The sequence below is a fragment of the Dermacentor variabilis genome, unplaced genomic scaffold (genome assembly GCF_050947875.1).
Source record: "Dermacentor variabilis isolate Ectoservices unplaced genomic scaffold, ASM5094787v1 scaffold_19, whole genome shotgun sequence".
Classification (NCBI taxonomy): Eukaryota; Metazoa; Arthropoda; class Arachnida; order Ixodida; family Ixodidae; genus Dermacentor; species Dermacentor variabilis.
The window spans coordinates 2,195,412-2,211,267 of record NW_027460357.1 but is presented as its reverse complement, the minus strand read 5'-3'; the positions used below and the strand labels follow the sequence as shown (position 1 = coordinate 2,211,267).

The 15,856-nt window shown below is 43.2% G+C and overlaps 1 protein-coding gene and 1 long non-coding RNA gene across 5 annotated transcripts in view; both read right to left on the bottom strand.

The window, feature by feature from the left end:
- Positions 1 to 15,856, bottom strand: part of LOC142568468 (DNA excision repair protein ERCC-6-like) — a 595,812-nt gene that overhangs the window by 426,275 nt on the left and 153,681 nt on the right. The gene's annotated exons all lie outside the window — the stretch shown is intronic.
- LOC142568470 (uncharacterized) lies at positions 4,828 to 14,440 on the bottom strand. Its single transcript, XR_012825435.1, has 3 exons — positions 14,123 to 14,440; positions 6,699 to 6,791; positions 4,828 to 4,964 (listed from the first exon to the last, which is right to left on the bottom strand). It is a non-coding gene; the product is annotated as an uncharacterized LOC142568470 (long non-coding RNA).

The following is a 15,856-nucleotide window of genomic DNA, read 5'->3' as shown; positions in this document are numbered from 1 at the left end:
AGAAAAAGCGTGGTGCGCTGGCAGAACGGGAGGACACGCAAGGAGACGCAGGGGAGGCGCCAGGAGAGTTCCAGGAAGCAACGGCAGGAGGAGGTCAACCACCGGAGCGGGCGTTGAAGACGGGCCGTCGGGTCCCCGACCCAAGCCACCAGGACTTCACCCGACCGGGGCCTCCTGCCAACCTGTTCCTGTGCGTCGCCCGTCTACCTGAGCAGGCCGCCAGCTGCTCAAGGCCGGTGAGCTTCTGCGCCCGTGGGCGAGACGAGAACAGTCGGGCTTCAGACCCGAGTTCTACGCCAGCTGCCCGGCCAGAACGCCACCCCCGTCTGTCGTGCTGCCTGCTGCCCGAGGCCGGTGTTCAAGCTTCTGCGCCCGTGGACGGGACAAGAGCAGTCGGGCTACGGGCCTGAACTCTACACCCAGCTGCCCGGCCAGAACGCCGACGCCGTCTGCTCCTGCCACCAAGCCGCCCACTTTACCTCGCCTAGCCAGAGCTGGCGCGCTCCGGTCGCCCGGTCGGTCAGCTTACACCGCGACCTATGGTGAGACCGGCGCCACGCCTTTCGCCAGCCTGTCGCCGCGTCGAGACTGTTACGCGTCCCTGCCCTCGTGGCAAGCCTGGACTCGCGCACTCGTTAACCTCATGCAAGCCCTATGTGTGTTCCTTGCCGCAATGTCTGCTTGAGTGTTCATTTTAGGCATGCTTTCTATTTCCTTCTATTTACTTTATGCCTCTTTTTAGTTTGATTAAAAGTCTTTGTGTGTGTGTTCAAACCAACGGCTTTGTCCTCAATTGGGTTCTCGGAGGCTCCGCCTAAGAGAACCGTCAGAACCTTTTGAGTACACGAACCTTTGTCCCATATTAGGGTCATCACAGTCTCGACACCGTCACACTCACAACTTGCTCCCTTTCCATGCACGCACTAACCTCTTTAAAAATTTATTCTTTCGTCGTACTGTTGTTCAGTGGAATGATCTACACTCAGAAATTTTCTCTGCTGATAATTTTGAGCAGGCACTACTCATGTATTTTGCACAATGATATGGAATGTTATTTTTTCCCCTCTTTTATTCATGTTATTTTTACTATCGCCTATGCAAGTGCATTTTGTTCTGATGGGAACTTGTTAATTTGATGTGATATTGACTATCCCAGTGCACTTTTCTGATAGTGTGAATATCGTCCTTTGAAATACAAAAAAGCCAACTTGTTACTTCTTTTTTTCTTTTTGCTCTCTTCCTTCTGCTGTTCCGTATGTCTAGCACAAGAGCACATATTATTCTTGTCCTACATGAGTGTTTGCAGAAATACGCCCACCTGCTTGGTCTGTATAGACTGCAGTATGTACAAATAAATAAATAAATAAATAAATAAAATTGTGTGTGCATCAGAATCGAGTACGAACCTAAATGTGCGTTACCATATTGCCATCGGCATTTCAATATGGCCACCTCGCCTGCACTTCGAGCCTAGCTGCTGTAGCTTCCTCCATGTGCTGCAGGTTAGTGCACCGTCTGTCTTCCCAGTCTTCCCGTTTTCTACCTTTGCACTATCAGCATGGAAATGCCGACTGCAAAGATATGCCGAGTTCATCACTATGCCGCAATTAAAACGAAAATGATCCCGTGTGCGGAGACAGAAAGAAATCGGGCCGGATCACGGGCATTCAGAGTTCCCGAAACTTGTGTGCGCAACTGGCGCAAGAGGCGTTCTGTCCGGCGGCTGCTACGTACAGCGCGGCTGCGCGGCCCCCATTTTGAAAGTGATCTGCGATGGAGACAAAATCGACGCATCTAGGCACATCACGCTGTGTTCTCGTCGCTTAGTTCGCACAGAAGCGAGAGGCCGCACAAAAGTCGATTCGCTCACTCCTGCTACCACACTTCCTCATTCCAGCATTTTGATAAAGAGTTTCCGCAGTCATTGCATGAGATGTGTTCATGTTTGCTTGGGTGCGCATGACACCATGCTTCTTAATTTAGTTAGTAAGCAAAAGTTTAAAAAACATTTATACGGCCAATAAAACTACTATCCTTAAACTACAGAAGAGCGTTTTTTATTGCTCGTACTATCCTTACTTATCGTGTCGCTGTCTATTAATTTGTTATCATAATTGATGCTTCACCTCTCGGGTGAAGCTGCGACTTTTTTTATTTATCGCAACTTTAGTGCATTGGGGGTAAATGTTTGTTTTTCCATATGACAGAAAGTTTTATTTCTGTATGAAAGAATGAGGTGCGTGGTGCTATAAAGGACTTCTCTTTTTTTTTTTTTTAGGTCACAGCAAACGAGTGCACATTACAATCGAAAGCTTTCTTTTTTCTGTCATTACGGAAAACAGGTGCACATAACAATCGAGGGCACGATAGAATCGAGTAAATACAGTACTTGGAGAATCTTCAAATTCTCAGGCCGGTGAGGTTTTTTCTACTGACGTGACAGCTACGAGGAATCTTCTGGATACCGTACACATTAACGTGAGAGGTCTCAAGGCTCTTGGACAATAGGAGTTCTCATACGCTGTGATGCTCGTCAAGATTCTAATGAAAGTCAGTCAGTCAGTCAGCCAGTTCTTATTGGATACCGTACACATTAACGTGAGAGGTCTCAAGGCTCTTGGACAATAGGAGTTCTCATACACTGTGATGCTCGTCAAGATTCTAATGAAAGTCAGTCAGTCAGTCAGCCAGTTCTTATTTGCAGGAAAATCACATCATCCGGCGGGTGGCAGAGACTAAAGGCATGATTGCCTGATGAGGTCTCTGCCCCCGTAACAAAAGGAGCAGTCCACAGCAGTACAGCAGAGAGCTGGTAAAAAAAGAGAAGCGGCGTTACAAATAGTACACGCATACATCCTACAGCATTCATACATCATACATCCTATACAATATGGCTGTACTTAAGCACTATGGACAGTTCATTTTTAAAAATCACATTGAAGATTCGCTCATTTCACAAAAACATTTAAAAGGAAGTGAACAATTGAAATGGAAATTTACATTTATGATTGTTACTTAACAATTTCAAAGGAAAACAAAATCAACGGAAAACAAAACTGACCGCAGTTCACGTTTGAACGTTTTTCTGGGTAGGCAGAAATCCAAAATAGAAGCACAGTTATTTAACATGTCTATTACCTGATATTCCGGATCTTGTTTTCCATAATTTGTTCTGACTTTTTTATTTCTGCGTTTGGGGTTACGGATATCATATTGCGCCAAGACAGGTGTGTAAATACTGTGGAGTTTCTGTTTATATATTCACTCTGCCAGTATCCATAAATAGACTTTATTTGCAGGTAAAACATCAAATCTGGGAAAAAGTGGTTGCGTCGGCAACAAACTAATAGGGCCGGTGTGGTTCAAAAAATCCGGAGGACACGTTTTTGCAGCAGTTGTATCCTATCATAGTTCCCTTTTGTCGTTGTCCCCCACACCAGAATGCCATACAAAAGTTTAGAATAGAACAGGGAGTAATATAGTGATTGCTTTAGCCAAAGAGGTAGAAGAGGAGCTATTTTTCTAATACATCCAAGAGACTTTACGAGTTCGGAGAGGAGATGATTGACATGAGGGGCCCAAGACAACTCTTCACTAAACCATACCCTAAGGAACTTTTGCACACTTACTTGTTCGAGCTTATGTCCTCTGTAAGTTAATCATTTTTTTTATGCTTATTGATTGGCTTAAATATCATGTACTTTGTTTCTACTGCATTCAACTGAAGTTTTTTTTGTTGCAACTATGTGGATAAATCATTTAAGTACAGATTGGCCAATTGTTCAATGTCTTGCAGTGTTCTACCTGTAAAGAATAAACTAGTGTCATCTGCAAACATGGTTATTGTGGGTGTTCTTTGTAGTTCCGTAATGTCATTCACATATAAGAGGAAAGTAACAGGCCTAATATCGAATCTTGCGGGACACCTAGTTTAATGTCAAGTTGTTTTGAAGAACTACAGTCTATTTTAACAAACTGACGCCAAAACGATAAGTAGCTCTTGATAAGGTCCAATGTGATACCTCGAATTCCATAGCAATCTAGCTTTATAGCTAAGATTTTGTGGTCAACAGAATCAAAAGCTTTGCGCAGATCGAGAAATATTCCTAAGGTGAAGAGCTGATCTTCAATATTTCTGATTATTTGCTGCTTGACGGCAAGAAGAGCGTCCCGAGTTGTCTTATTTTTCAAAAAACCATACTGTGAGGGTGATATTATATGACACTTGGTTAGATATTTTGACAGCCTGTTATTGATTGACAATTCGTAAATCTTTGAAAACACCGGTAGCACTGAGATTGCCCGGTAATTCGTAATATCGTCAATTCTGCCTCCTTTGTGTATTGGAATTACTTTGGCCAGTTTTAATTTATCTGGGAAGACTGCCTTGGCTGCAACGTCACCACCGGCGCAGGAATTTGCGAAGAGGCGGGCTGGAACCAGCGTGAAAACATCGTCCAACCGTCATCGCCTTTTCCAACCCTCGACCGGATTTTCGCCTGGCAACCCCATGCCACTATCTGCGCGGGAGCATTGCCTTGGCTACAAAGGCACCCAACCTTCACGGACCACTTGGGGCACCGCACCGCTACGAGCATGGTCACAGGAATGCCTTTCTTCTTGCTGCAGGTTGGTTATTTGCCGGGCGCATCTTGTACTCGCTCTACTGATCCATGCTTACTTGCGGTGTCATGCCCCTCAGACACATTCAAACGTTGCCAAGTGTTTTTGTATCGGTGCATATGTTCTTTCGCCGTCAATGCTCACTTTGACTCCTTGCTTCTTGTTCTGTCAGGCGACATCAGGTTAAATCCTGGTCCTCCCCCGTCCCTTGACTCTATTGCTGAGTGTTTGTCACGCTTAGAACTTGCACAAAATTCCGTTTTGTCTGAACTGCAATGATTCGCGATTCCCAGTCAAATTTCCAAAGCTTGGTCAGTAGCCTTTCATCGTGCGTTGATGCTCTGGAAAAAATTGTCGCAACGAATCAGTGCAATGATGTCAGTCTAACGCCTAATTCAAACTCGGATATTCACAGCCTTTCATCCGAAATTCGAATCCTCAAAGAAAAATGTGACGATTCCGAAAACCGACTTCGGCGAAATAACCTGCTGTTCTTCGGACTGCCCGATGCGGCGGATGTAACATGGGAGCAATCTGAAATGGCCGTAATTTCTATCTGCTCAGATAAGTTAAGCATATCAATCGATTCCGCCAACATTGAAAGAGCGCATCGCTTAGGCCGCTTTGAGCAAGGGAAGAAACGGCCAATAATAGTCAAATTCTCGCATTTTGAAGATAAATGCAAAATCCTTTCTGCTGGCCCTAAGCTCAAGCAAACTGACTTTCCAATCTGTGAAGATTTTTCAGCGCGTGTGCGTACAGCTCAAAAGAAACTTCGTGCGTTCGGCAAAGAAAGTGGCTCAAAATACAAAATACGGTATGACAAGTTAACCAACAAGCAGTTTGTCTACAATGCTGATACAGATTCCGTGCTAGAGCATGGGCCATAGCGGCCACTATCTACTCCCCTCCCACCGTCAGCCACTTTTGCCTCCGTCACGCCCACGTGTTTGTGAATCTATGGCGTTTGTTTTAGCAAACATTCGTAGCTATCTTCCGAAGAGAGAGTCAGTGGAAGCTTTTCTTGATGACAACGGCACCGATATCGCTATATTTACAGAATCGCGGCTCTCCGAAAATATCCTAGACGAGGAACTGCTTGACAACAATAAACCGTTTTTCATCTACAGATGTGACAGGGTTTCGCGCAGGGGTGGGGGTGTTTTAGCCTTTATTAAAACCAGCCTTAATTCTTCTCTTCTTACGACTCATTCCTGCCATGAAATTCTTTGTATCAGAATTACCCTTTCCACAACCACATGCATAGTTATTGCATGTTATCGCCCTCCTGACAGCGACAGTTACATTACTACTGATATTTACTTGGTTCTGCTCGATCTTAATACTCGTTTTCCTAAAGCCAATTACATCCTCTGCTGTGACTTTAATTTCCCTGACATCGACTGGGGAAACTTGTGCGCATTTTCTCGTCAATAGAAAGATTTCCTCGACGTTGTCATGCCTTTCAACCTCAGCAAAACAGTAAACTTTCCCACACGTGGCAGTAACACCCTTGATTTAGTCTTTACGTCCAGCCCTGAACTCATCCAATCCATGTCGAGCAGTGACGGTTTCAGTGACCACAAAACTGTTATTTTCAACCTATCACTTCCGTTTTCCCAACGGCAGCATTCTGTTAAGTTCATTCGCGATTATAAAAAGGGAGACTTCGCCCGTATCAACTCAGAGCTTGAGAACTTTTTTTTTCATTTCAGGCTATCCGCATCTAATAGGTCTGTCGAGGAAAACTGGCTAGCTTTCAAAAATAAACTTTCAGAACTGGTCGAAACCTATGTTCCGCTGATATGCATTCACGGCAACTCCAACAAGCCCTGGTATTCTAACTCCTTAAGGAGGCTTTCTCAAGAGAAAAAGCGTCTTTTTCGTGAAGCTAAAGGAACTGCGCTGGCTTTTAAATGGAAGAAATATTTTGCATGCCTACAGGATTACACGCGTCTCCTTAGGAGTACAAAAAGAAAGTTTTTTCACAATGATCTGTATGGCATTCTACTAACAAGCCCAAAGAAATTCTGGCGGATGTTATCACCCAAATCAAGCAACACTCATTGCATTACCCTTTTATATCCTGATGGTTCACAGCTGCCTCCAGAACTTCGATCTGACGTCATGAACACTTATTTTACATCAGTCTTCACACATGAGCCTGCCTGGAATACACCACACCAAACATTTTTTAACTTTCCTGCGATGGCCCCTATCAACATCACTACTACTGGCATTTGTGCTCTAATAGACAAACTAAACATGTCCAGTGCCGCCGGGCCAGACAACATCACTGCGAAGATATTAAAACACACAAAAAATGTATCTTCTCATTTTCTAAAGATAATTTTTTATCAATCTCTTGCGAACAGTTCTATACCTAGTGACTGGAAAATTAAAGTTGTTCCTGTATTCAAGGCTGGTAGCCGGAGCGACCCGTTGAACTATTGTCCCATTTCATTAACTTGCATACCATGTAAATTTCTTGAGAATATTATATACTCGCATGTTGCATCCCACCTGAATTCCAATTCCTTCTCCTTCAAAAATCAGCATGGCTTTTGTCATGGCTATTCATGTGAATCACAGTTATTCGAGTTTACCATGGACCTTCACCTAAACCTTGATTCTTTGTTCCAAACCGATGTCATCTATCTTGATTTCTCTAAAGCATTCGACCGTGTTCCACATCAACGTCTTATGTACAAACTTTCAGGTCTTCACCTTCACCCACTTGTTTTAGACTGGATTCACAACTTTCTCACATCTCGCTCTCAGTTCACCGTAATAGGCGGACTTCCTTCAAGTTCTACTTGCGTCACCTCCGGAGTACCACAGAGGTCTTCAAGTTCTACTTGCGTCACCTCCGGAGTACCACAGGGGTCTGTGTTGGGCCCGCTTCTCTTCTTAATTTTTATTAACGACCTCCCACTCAACATCTCATCCACCATCCGCCTTTTCGCAGATGTTTGCATTATCTACCGGCGTATAAATACTAAAGATGATGAAGCTGCCCTCCAGAACGATCTGAAGCTTATTGAAAATTGGTGCACATCGTGGATGATGGAATTAAACACTAGGAAGTGCAGTTTTATGCAAATTTCTCGGAAGCGGTCTAATTTAATTTATCCTTACTCTTTATTTTCAGAGGACCTATTGCAGGTAGAATCTTATCGTTACCTTGGCATCACAATCAATAGCAAATTAACTTGGGTTGATCATATCACAAAAATCACGGCCGACGCTTCACGTACACTTGGTTTTATCAGAAGATCACTTCCCACTTCCCCCGCTAACATACGAAAACTGGCATATGAAACTTTTGTCCGCAGTAGGCTTGAATATGCATCTGCGATCTGGAGTCCTCATCAGTCCTACATAATTAACATGCTTGAATCCGTCCAGAACCGTGCAGCACGCTTCATATCATCGACATATGACTTTCATTCCAGCGTAAGCTCCATTAAACTATCACTTGGCCTCACTTCCTTAGCTCTCAGAAGAAAAGTTGCACGCCTGTGTTTATTCCATAAGTTATATTTCAATTTCCCCTATCTGCGCGGTTCCCTTATATCTCCTCCCATTCGTACATCGCGCCGCCTATTCAATTCTAATAGCGTCCAACGACTTCATGGCTCCACTAATGCTTTTAACAAGTCCTTCTTTCCGACCGCAATTGAAGAATGGAACCTGCTGCCCCATTCAATAACTAATGAGCACGACGCGACAAGGTTTAAGGCGATGTTAAATCATCTGGGTTGACATGTTTCTTTTTGCTCCGATTTGTGTTCATGATATTTAATCCCTTTTCCTGTATTGAGTTTTTTTTTTTTTCTTCCCAGTAACCATTGTGTACTCGCCCTGCTGCCCTAACCTTTCGCCGACATGTGTGGCGCTTGTGGCTTAAAGGCAATATTGGCAAGCACCGTGTTAACTATTGCGTTCCTTGCTTCTTTTTATGTCCCTGTGTTGATTGTTATGTTTTTGACCGTTGTTCTTTTCTACCTTGTACACGCTCCCCCCTTATGTAATACCCCGACAGGGGCCTTTAAGGGACAATAAATTATTATGATGATGATGATGATAATTCAGGTTGGCATAGAAATAGCATTTTCGCACCCATAAGAGGATAAGAGATTCATTAAGTCGCGCGCAGAAGAGTCGTTGGCCAACATGTTGATGTTTACATCTCCCAAGAGAAAGAACTGCTTATTAGTATTAATACAATAGATTATTACGTTTTCTAAATGCTGTAGGAAATGCCGCTTGTATCTAGTCGGTGGTCTGTACAGATCAGCAATTAAAAACATGCCAGTTTCCACCGTTAGGCACTCTATATCCCTATTCATAACTGTGCACTTATCAACAATATGATATGTGTACTTTCGTTGTAGATAAATAATCAGGCCACCACCTCTACCAATTCTGCCTAATCGTATTGGCATGCAATCAGTAAGACTAGGGGAAGGCTCATCTTTGCTTAACCATGTTTCTGTGAACATGAATGCGTCAAAATTAACTTGCAGGGACTTTAGCCAAATGTCCAGCTCATCTTGTTTGTTCCTCATGATACGGACATTTAAGTGTAATAAGGAAAAACATGGGTGTAAATATCGAAGATTTGATTTTAGTGTGGACAATTCAGTAATGAAAGAGGCTGAGTTGAGCATCATACTGATTAAATGAAAAACCCGGACCAACACAATGACATCTAGTATTATTTGATGCGGGCGATATCTTCTTTGTTTGCAATTCGAATGGCATCGGTCTGTTCATCTTTCCGTGCCAAAATTTTACCCGAGCTGACCCAGACGTATTTCCATCTGGCCTTTTTCTTTTCCGCAAGGGCAGCACCAAGAAGTTGCTTGTTCTGTGATCCCCAATGACATTGCGGTGGAACACTACAAGCAACAGAGCTTACTACAAAAGCCTGAAAAGACCCTGACGTCAGAGACAGAGCTGCAGCTATTGTAATATCTACGACTGGAGGTCAAAGCCCATGAAAAAAGCAGGCAACAGGAGTCTTGCATTCACGACACACAACTGGAAGGTGCGACAGGAGGTCCAGTGCAATGCCTACTGCCTCTGTTTTGCACAAAGCTAGCAAGACGAAAGGTACTTGTTTTTTCTGCCTTTCACCCACACATGCTATTGAAATGCGCACTTGACACTAAGCCTGCATGAGAAGAAGAGCCATCTGACCAAATCAGGTAGATGTTTCAAGTGCACAATATCAGGTCACCGCTTGAAATACTGCTGACGCAATATCCGCTGCGCTAACTGTGAAGGCCAGCACGCAACAGCTGTTTGTGATCCCAACTACGCTGGAATGAAGAAACTGAGCAAATGCCAAAACCTGAGCTTGCATGCTGCAATCACAGGTATATTTACAGGGAATTTGCTCGGAAATGACGTATTACTGCAGACATTTCGAGACATTTCGTGACTGCAGTTCTTGGACAACAGGGGCCAGAGGACGTTTATCAGAAAAGATATATCCAGAAAACTAAGCCTGCTAAAACTGAAGGTAGCTATTGAAGTGAAAGCATTTGGTGGTTCAAGCGGTGCGCCAAAAGGGCAGCTCAACTTGGTTAAGGTGACTGGTGAGCCAGTTTGACAACTCCAAGCATGAAATCGAGGCTTTGGAGGTTTTCTTTCTTTGTGATCACTTGACTGAACCTCCACAGTCATAGATATTTGTGCAGAAACTGGCCACTGAAAAGCCCTGCTTCATATTGTCCCTTTCTTCATCTCGTGTGCTCCTTGCAGTAACTTCGCAAATCATGAATCACCAACTGGCCTACACCCATACTCTGCTATATCACTGAAAAGAAGTTTATTGCTGGCTTTGTGTCGCTTCCTGGCCTAAAGACAGAAGTCGGCATAAGCTTGCTCACTGGAGCCGACCATGCTAAACGACGTTTGGTCACATGACGAAGTGACAGGACCAGCTGCGATCAATACTAAGCTTGGCTGGACATTTCAAGGACATGTACCATACAACGGCCACATTCTTAAAGGGCCTCTCACCAGGTCTGGCCATTTACAGCAGGCAAGTGCTCTGCATACAATATGTGCTAACAATCGTGTTTGCTATGTATTACATCGTTACGAGCCGCAGAAAAAGTTGAAATTTCAAAACAAACGCTGTTTGCCCTTCTCCTCGCGGGCGCGTGCACCCAGCTGGAGAGTCGATGAATATCGCACAAGTGCACCTCGGTACGTGGCAGTGCTGTGACGTCGCTCCTAGTGGCACGTCATTTTCTAGAATTACTGAAGGCAACATCTGTTATTTGTGTAATCTGTTACTTCAGTAGACAAATTAAAGTTTAGATAAATTCAGCACAAGGTGGATGTACCCCGTGTCTCGTCGCCTTTCAGGTGAGAGAAGCAACCAGTTTATTATTTTGCCCCCTGCTTGCTTTAAAGTGCTGTTCGAAGTCATCGAAATGCATCATATACCTAGTCGAGTTCACGATTGCCTGCATACATGAGATTCCGGAACTATGAGGTAAGAACCAGTTAGAAATAATTCTGTATTGTGCTACCTATCGCAATCAGCAAAACTCACCTATGGTGGATAAATCAAGGGAGTTTTTAGGCACAGATCCTCTGGGCTGAAATTCTCCGCCATAATGTGGCCTTATTGCCTGCAGGGTTATTTGACTGAGCCGCTCGTATAGGTTGTCTTATACCCGTGCCACACAGGCAAGATTAATGCCATTAAAAGTGTAAGGCCTTAAGTTCTTTAATGCCATTACATTTCGGTCGGTGCTACATGCGCATACTTAATGGCATTAAGCATCGCGATGACGATAGCTGCAGTGAAACAGTTAGGTTTGCTTGTCAATCATAATACAATAAAAAAGAGTTATTTAGGGAGCGAATGTTTAATAAATGGCATGAGAATCATTTATAGGCATATTTTTCTTATTTTACTTTAGGAATGTCATTCTTGCACCCAGCCGTAAGCTATTTCAAGCCGAAGCTAGCTGAACAGCCAATCCATAGTGTAGCCAAAGCATTAAAATTGGAAAAATGGCACTCACAGCATCAACACTTTCAAGTAGCGATCCTGAATACTTAGACTGTGTGCTCCAGTTTGTTGCAGTGTATGTGCTTCTTTGAGCCAAACATCGTCGAGAAATTCAAAGGCTTCAGTATGAGGCCAACAAGGCAAGGAGTCGCCGCCGTGAAATCAAACAGTTTCTCCTGGCTAACGCACTCACAATTAGTGCTGTTGCCGTGCGTCCATTTGTCGCTGTGCCCAGGCAGCGGTGGCGGTTTCCAAGGAACTCGCACTGGTTTGAGGACACATTGCCTCAGTTGGGTGAAGCCAACTTTAAAAGGTTTTTCTGTGTCTCCCAGGCCACATACAGGTACAGTATGGATGCCTGTCGTGCCGATTTGCAGAGACAGGACAGCATCATGAAAGACACAATTTCTGTAGAGAAAAGGGTTGGGATTGGACAGTTCCGGCTTTGCTCGACAGCAGTAGATCAGACAGTCGGCGAGCTCTTTTTTATTTGTACATACTGCAGTCTATACAGACTAAGCAGGTGGGCGCATTTCGGCAAACACTCATGTAGGACAAGAATAATATGTGCTCTTGTGCTAGACATATAGAACAGAAAAAGGAAGAGAGCAAAAAGAAAAAAAAGTATTTGGTGTGGGACGCTCCACGGTGAACATGATATATAAGGACTTTTGTGCTGCTGTCCTTCGTAGCCTTGCACAGGAGTGGCTAATCATGGTGCCGACCACCAAAATGGGCAAGCACATTCGTGAATTCTCTACGATGGCTGGATTTCCACAAGGATTTGGTGCTTTGGATGGCGGCCACTTCCCAGTGTCCCCTCCGAAGGACCAAGTCAGCAATTATCACAACTACAAAGGCTGGTGGGTAAAAAAAGTGCCGTATCCAAGTTGTCGCTTTTGTAAATTGCAATCTCTAGAATCAACATATTCACTAGTCTGTTTTCGTAACGTAATTATAAAGATTCCACAGCGACCTGATTGCATAGCTCATGAATACCTTCCACAGTACCATAATAGCATGGTTAAAATTCTTTTAAATACAGTAATAGCAAGCAGTTGCCAGCTATATTACAAACGGGTGTGATCTCAGTGTTTTTCAGTATTTATGCTCAACACAGCCCAATTCCATGTCCTCTGGACAACATTAAAAGTTGTCTCGTTTCTTTCGCAGGTATAGCATCATACTACTGGCACTGGTTGACCACCACTATCGCTCCCGCTATGTGAGCATTGGGTCACCAGGGTGGTGCCATGACTCGTATGTGTACAACCACTCAAGCTTGTGCACATTCATCGACCAGTGCAGCACCATACAATAACGAAACTAGTGAAACGCAAAAGCGTGGGCGATGCGGAGTCGAACTAAAATGAAACCTTTCGGCCGCCTACGTCATTGTCAAGGGTAATTTCAATGAGTTCTTTTTTCTAAGAAATGAAATAGAACTGGGCAAGTAGCATTTTATTTTGTCTTATAAAACAATACAAGGATGTTTTTGCAATGAATGGTTGAGTGCTAGTGACAGAATTTAACTGAGGAGTGCTTTCGTCCTCCGGCAAGTGCTTGAATGTCCTGGGGGAGTCTCTAACCATGTCCTGCATTTACCTCAATTTCTCAATTATTAAGGCTCTGTTCGCAATAATACTGACCCCTTAGACATTCTCGAGCACTAATCTATCACTTTAGCTTGACTTATTATTTGCCTTTAGTGTCCCTTTGAAGGACAAGGTATTGCAGACCTTCAGGTATGTAGATGACCTTTTGATTGTTTTGAACAAACAACAGGAATGTACCTATACAGTGTGCATTAAAACATATTAGACACATTTAAAGTGCTTGGACAAGAGCTCAAGTTCACCCATGGGCTTCCTATTTTTGACAAGCTGACATCTTTAGACCTTCATTTTACCCTTCATGAAAACCATGTTTGTTGGATGTACTGCCCCCGTGCACAGAAATAATTCTTGCTGTTTCATTCCGCTCATTCAAAAACAGTAAAACGAGCTATTGCCATTACTAGCTTACAGTTGGCTCTAACTAGGTCCTGCCCCCACCTCATTCATCATCAGCAGCAGCAGCAGTATCATCATCAGCCTATTTTATGTTCAATGCAGGATGAAGGCCTCTCCCTGCGATCTCCAATTACGCCTGTTCTGCACCAACTGATTCCAACTACGTCACTCACGTCATCCACGTCATTCAGGAAAGCTTTAATTTTCTAATGTGTAAGCTTGGCTCAGCGGGCTTCCCTGCTTCTTTGTGAGTTTCGGTGAGCAAAGCTTTGCTGAAGAAATTTAGGCGTGAGCCTAACAATGCTTCGGGGGAATGCGAAAAGAAATGGAAAATGCGTCCTGTTGTCATTCCAAATATACACAGAGTTGCTAATTCATTAAAGAATGTTGCTTCTAGGTACTGTACGATGTACCGGTAGTGTTTTCGGCTCCTCTGGAACTTTCTCACCTTTATACGCGCCTGTCTTCCATAAAAAGGGCAGAGTGTGTAAAGAACCACATAAACAGTTTTTTGAAAAAATGTTAAGCTGGCATCATGTATAATATTCCTTTAGACTGTGGCAAGGCATACATCGGCCATACTGGGAAATGATCGCCTGCAAGAGAATGCTCTTATCAATCAAGAATGGGACTGGCTCGCATTTGCCGTATCACTGCAAAGTGTGGACGAGTAAACCTTTGCTGGAAAACACATGCATATTACAAAAAAGTAAGAATACGGTGGCACGGGAACTAGCAGAGGCGATGCATATCAGAAAGTCCTCAAGCATTCTAGTTACCAACCAATATCAGTGCACAGCGCCATTAATATACTTTGAGAAAATCCTTGCAAATCGAATCAATAGCTTTACACACAAATACAACATAATTTGCCCACAGCAACATAGTTTTCAGCCAAACCATTCAACCTCATTAGCAGTGCAGTCTTTAGCCCACATTATAAATTGTGCTTAAAGGACAACAAACTTATAGCTGCAGTCTTTCTCAATTTAAAAAAGGCTTTCGATACGATTGACCATTCCATCCTTTTGTACAAGGTAAATCACTACGGTTTTCGGGAATGGATTTTCTATTTGTTTTCTAGTTACTTCAATGAACGTCATCAGATAGTTGTCATAAATATCTCATCGTCAACACGACGTATTCATACAGGCGTGCCCCAAGAGTCTGTTTTGGGACCCATGATTTTTTCTATATACATTTCCGACCTTTCACGTGTCTTAAAATTCGGAGAAATGCTGATGTACACAGACCACATTGCTATAATAATTACAGGCAATAGCATCGAGGAAATACAGTCCTAAGCAAACGTAGATTTGGCAAATGTCTCTTAATGGTTTTCAGCCAACAAGCTTAGTGTAAATGTCAAGAAAACAAAATATACTATATTTCACTCCCGTAGAAAACAAGTAAATGCCAACTCTGTAAACGTTAGTATTGACAACTCACTACTAGAAATCGTGTTTTAAATATCTTGGCGTAATCTTTGATAGACACCTGCACTGGCAAAACCATTTATTAGAAGTGGGGACGAAGGTGGCATCGAGGTGCTATAAACTGCTTCAAGCACGCGACTTTTTTGACACAAGTACATTACGTATTTTATATTTCTCCTTTATCCATAGTCATCTCTCATACTGTCTGGAATCATGGGGATGGACCTACGATAGTTATCTCCAGCCAATGAGAAAATTGCAGAAACGATCATTACGAATCATAACGCAATCTAAGCAGGATCACCCAAGCAACCCATTGTTCCACGATCCAGAATATTACCCTTCGATTCATTACGCCTCTTAAAAACAGCAACTGTTGTAAACAGTATCGTAAGAAACAACCAGCCCTTTCATATGTCCCTCTTCCATACATCATCGCGTACTACCAGAAATGTGCTATTAGGCTACTTTAATCTACCGCCCACGCACAACGTTTATGGAGAATGACAGCTCTTTCATTGGTTTTCAGGTATGGAATACTCTTTTACAAGAAATAAAATACGCTAAAAATTTTGCACTTCAGCTAAAAAATTCTTTCAGCGCGTGCATTAAACATGTTAAAAGACATCTATCTGCTGTTCGCATCCCATTTATTATTGTAATATAACATGCACAATGTTTTTGCATTGAAGCAACTGTTTCTTATTATGCTTTCTTTTTGTCATTTGTATTATGTATATATCCCC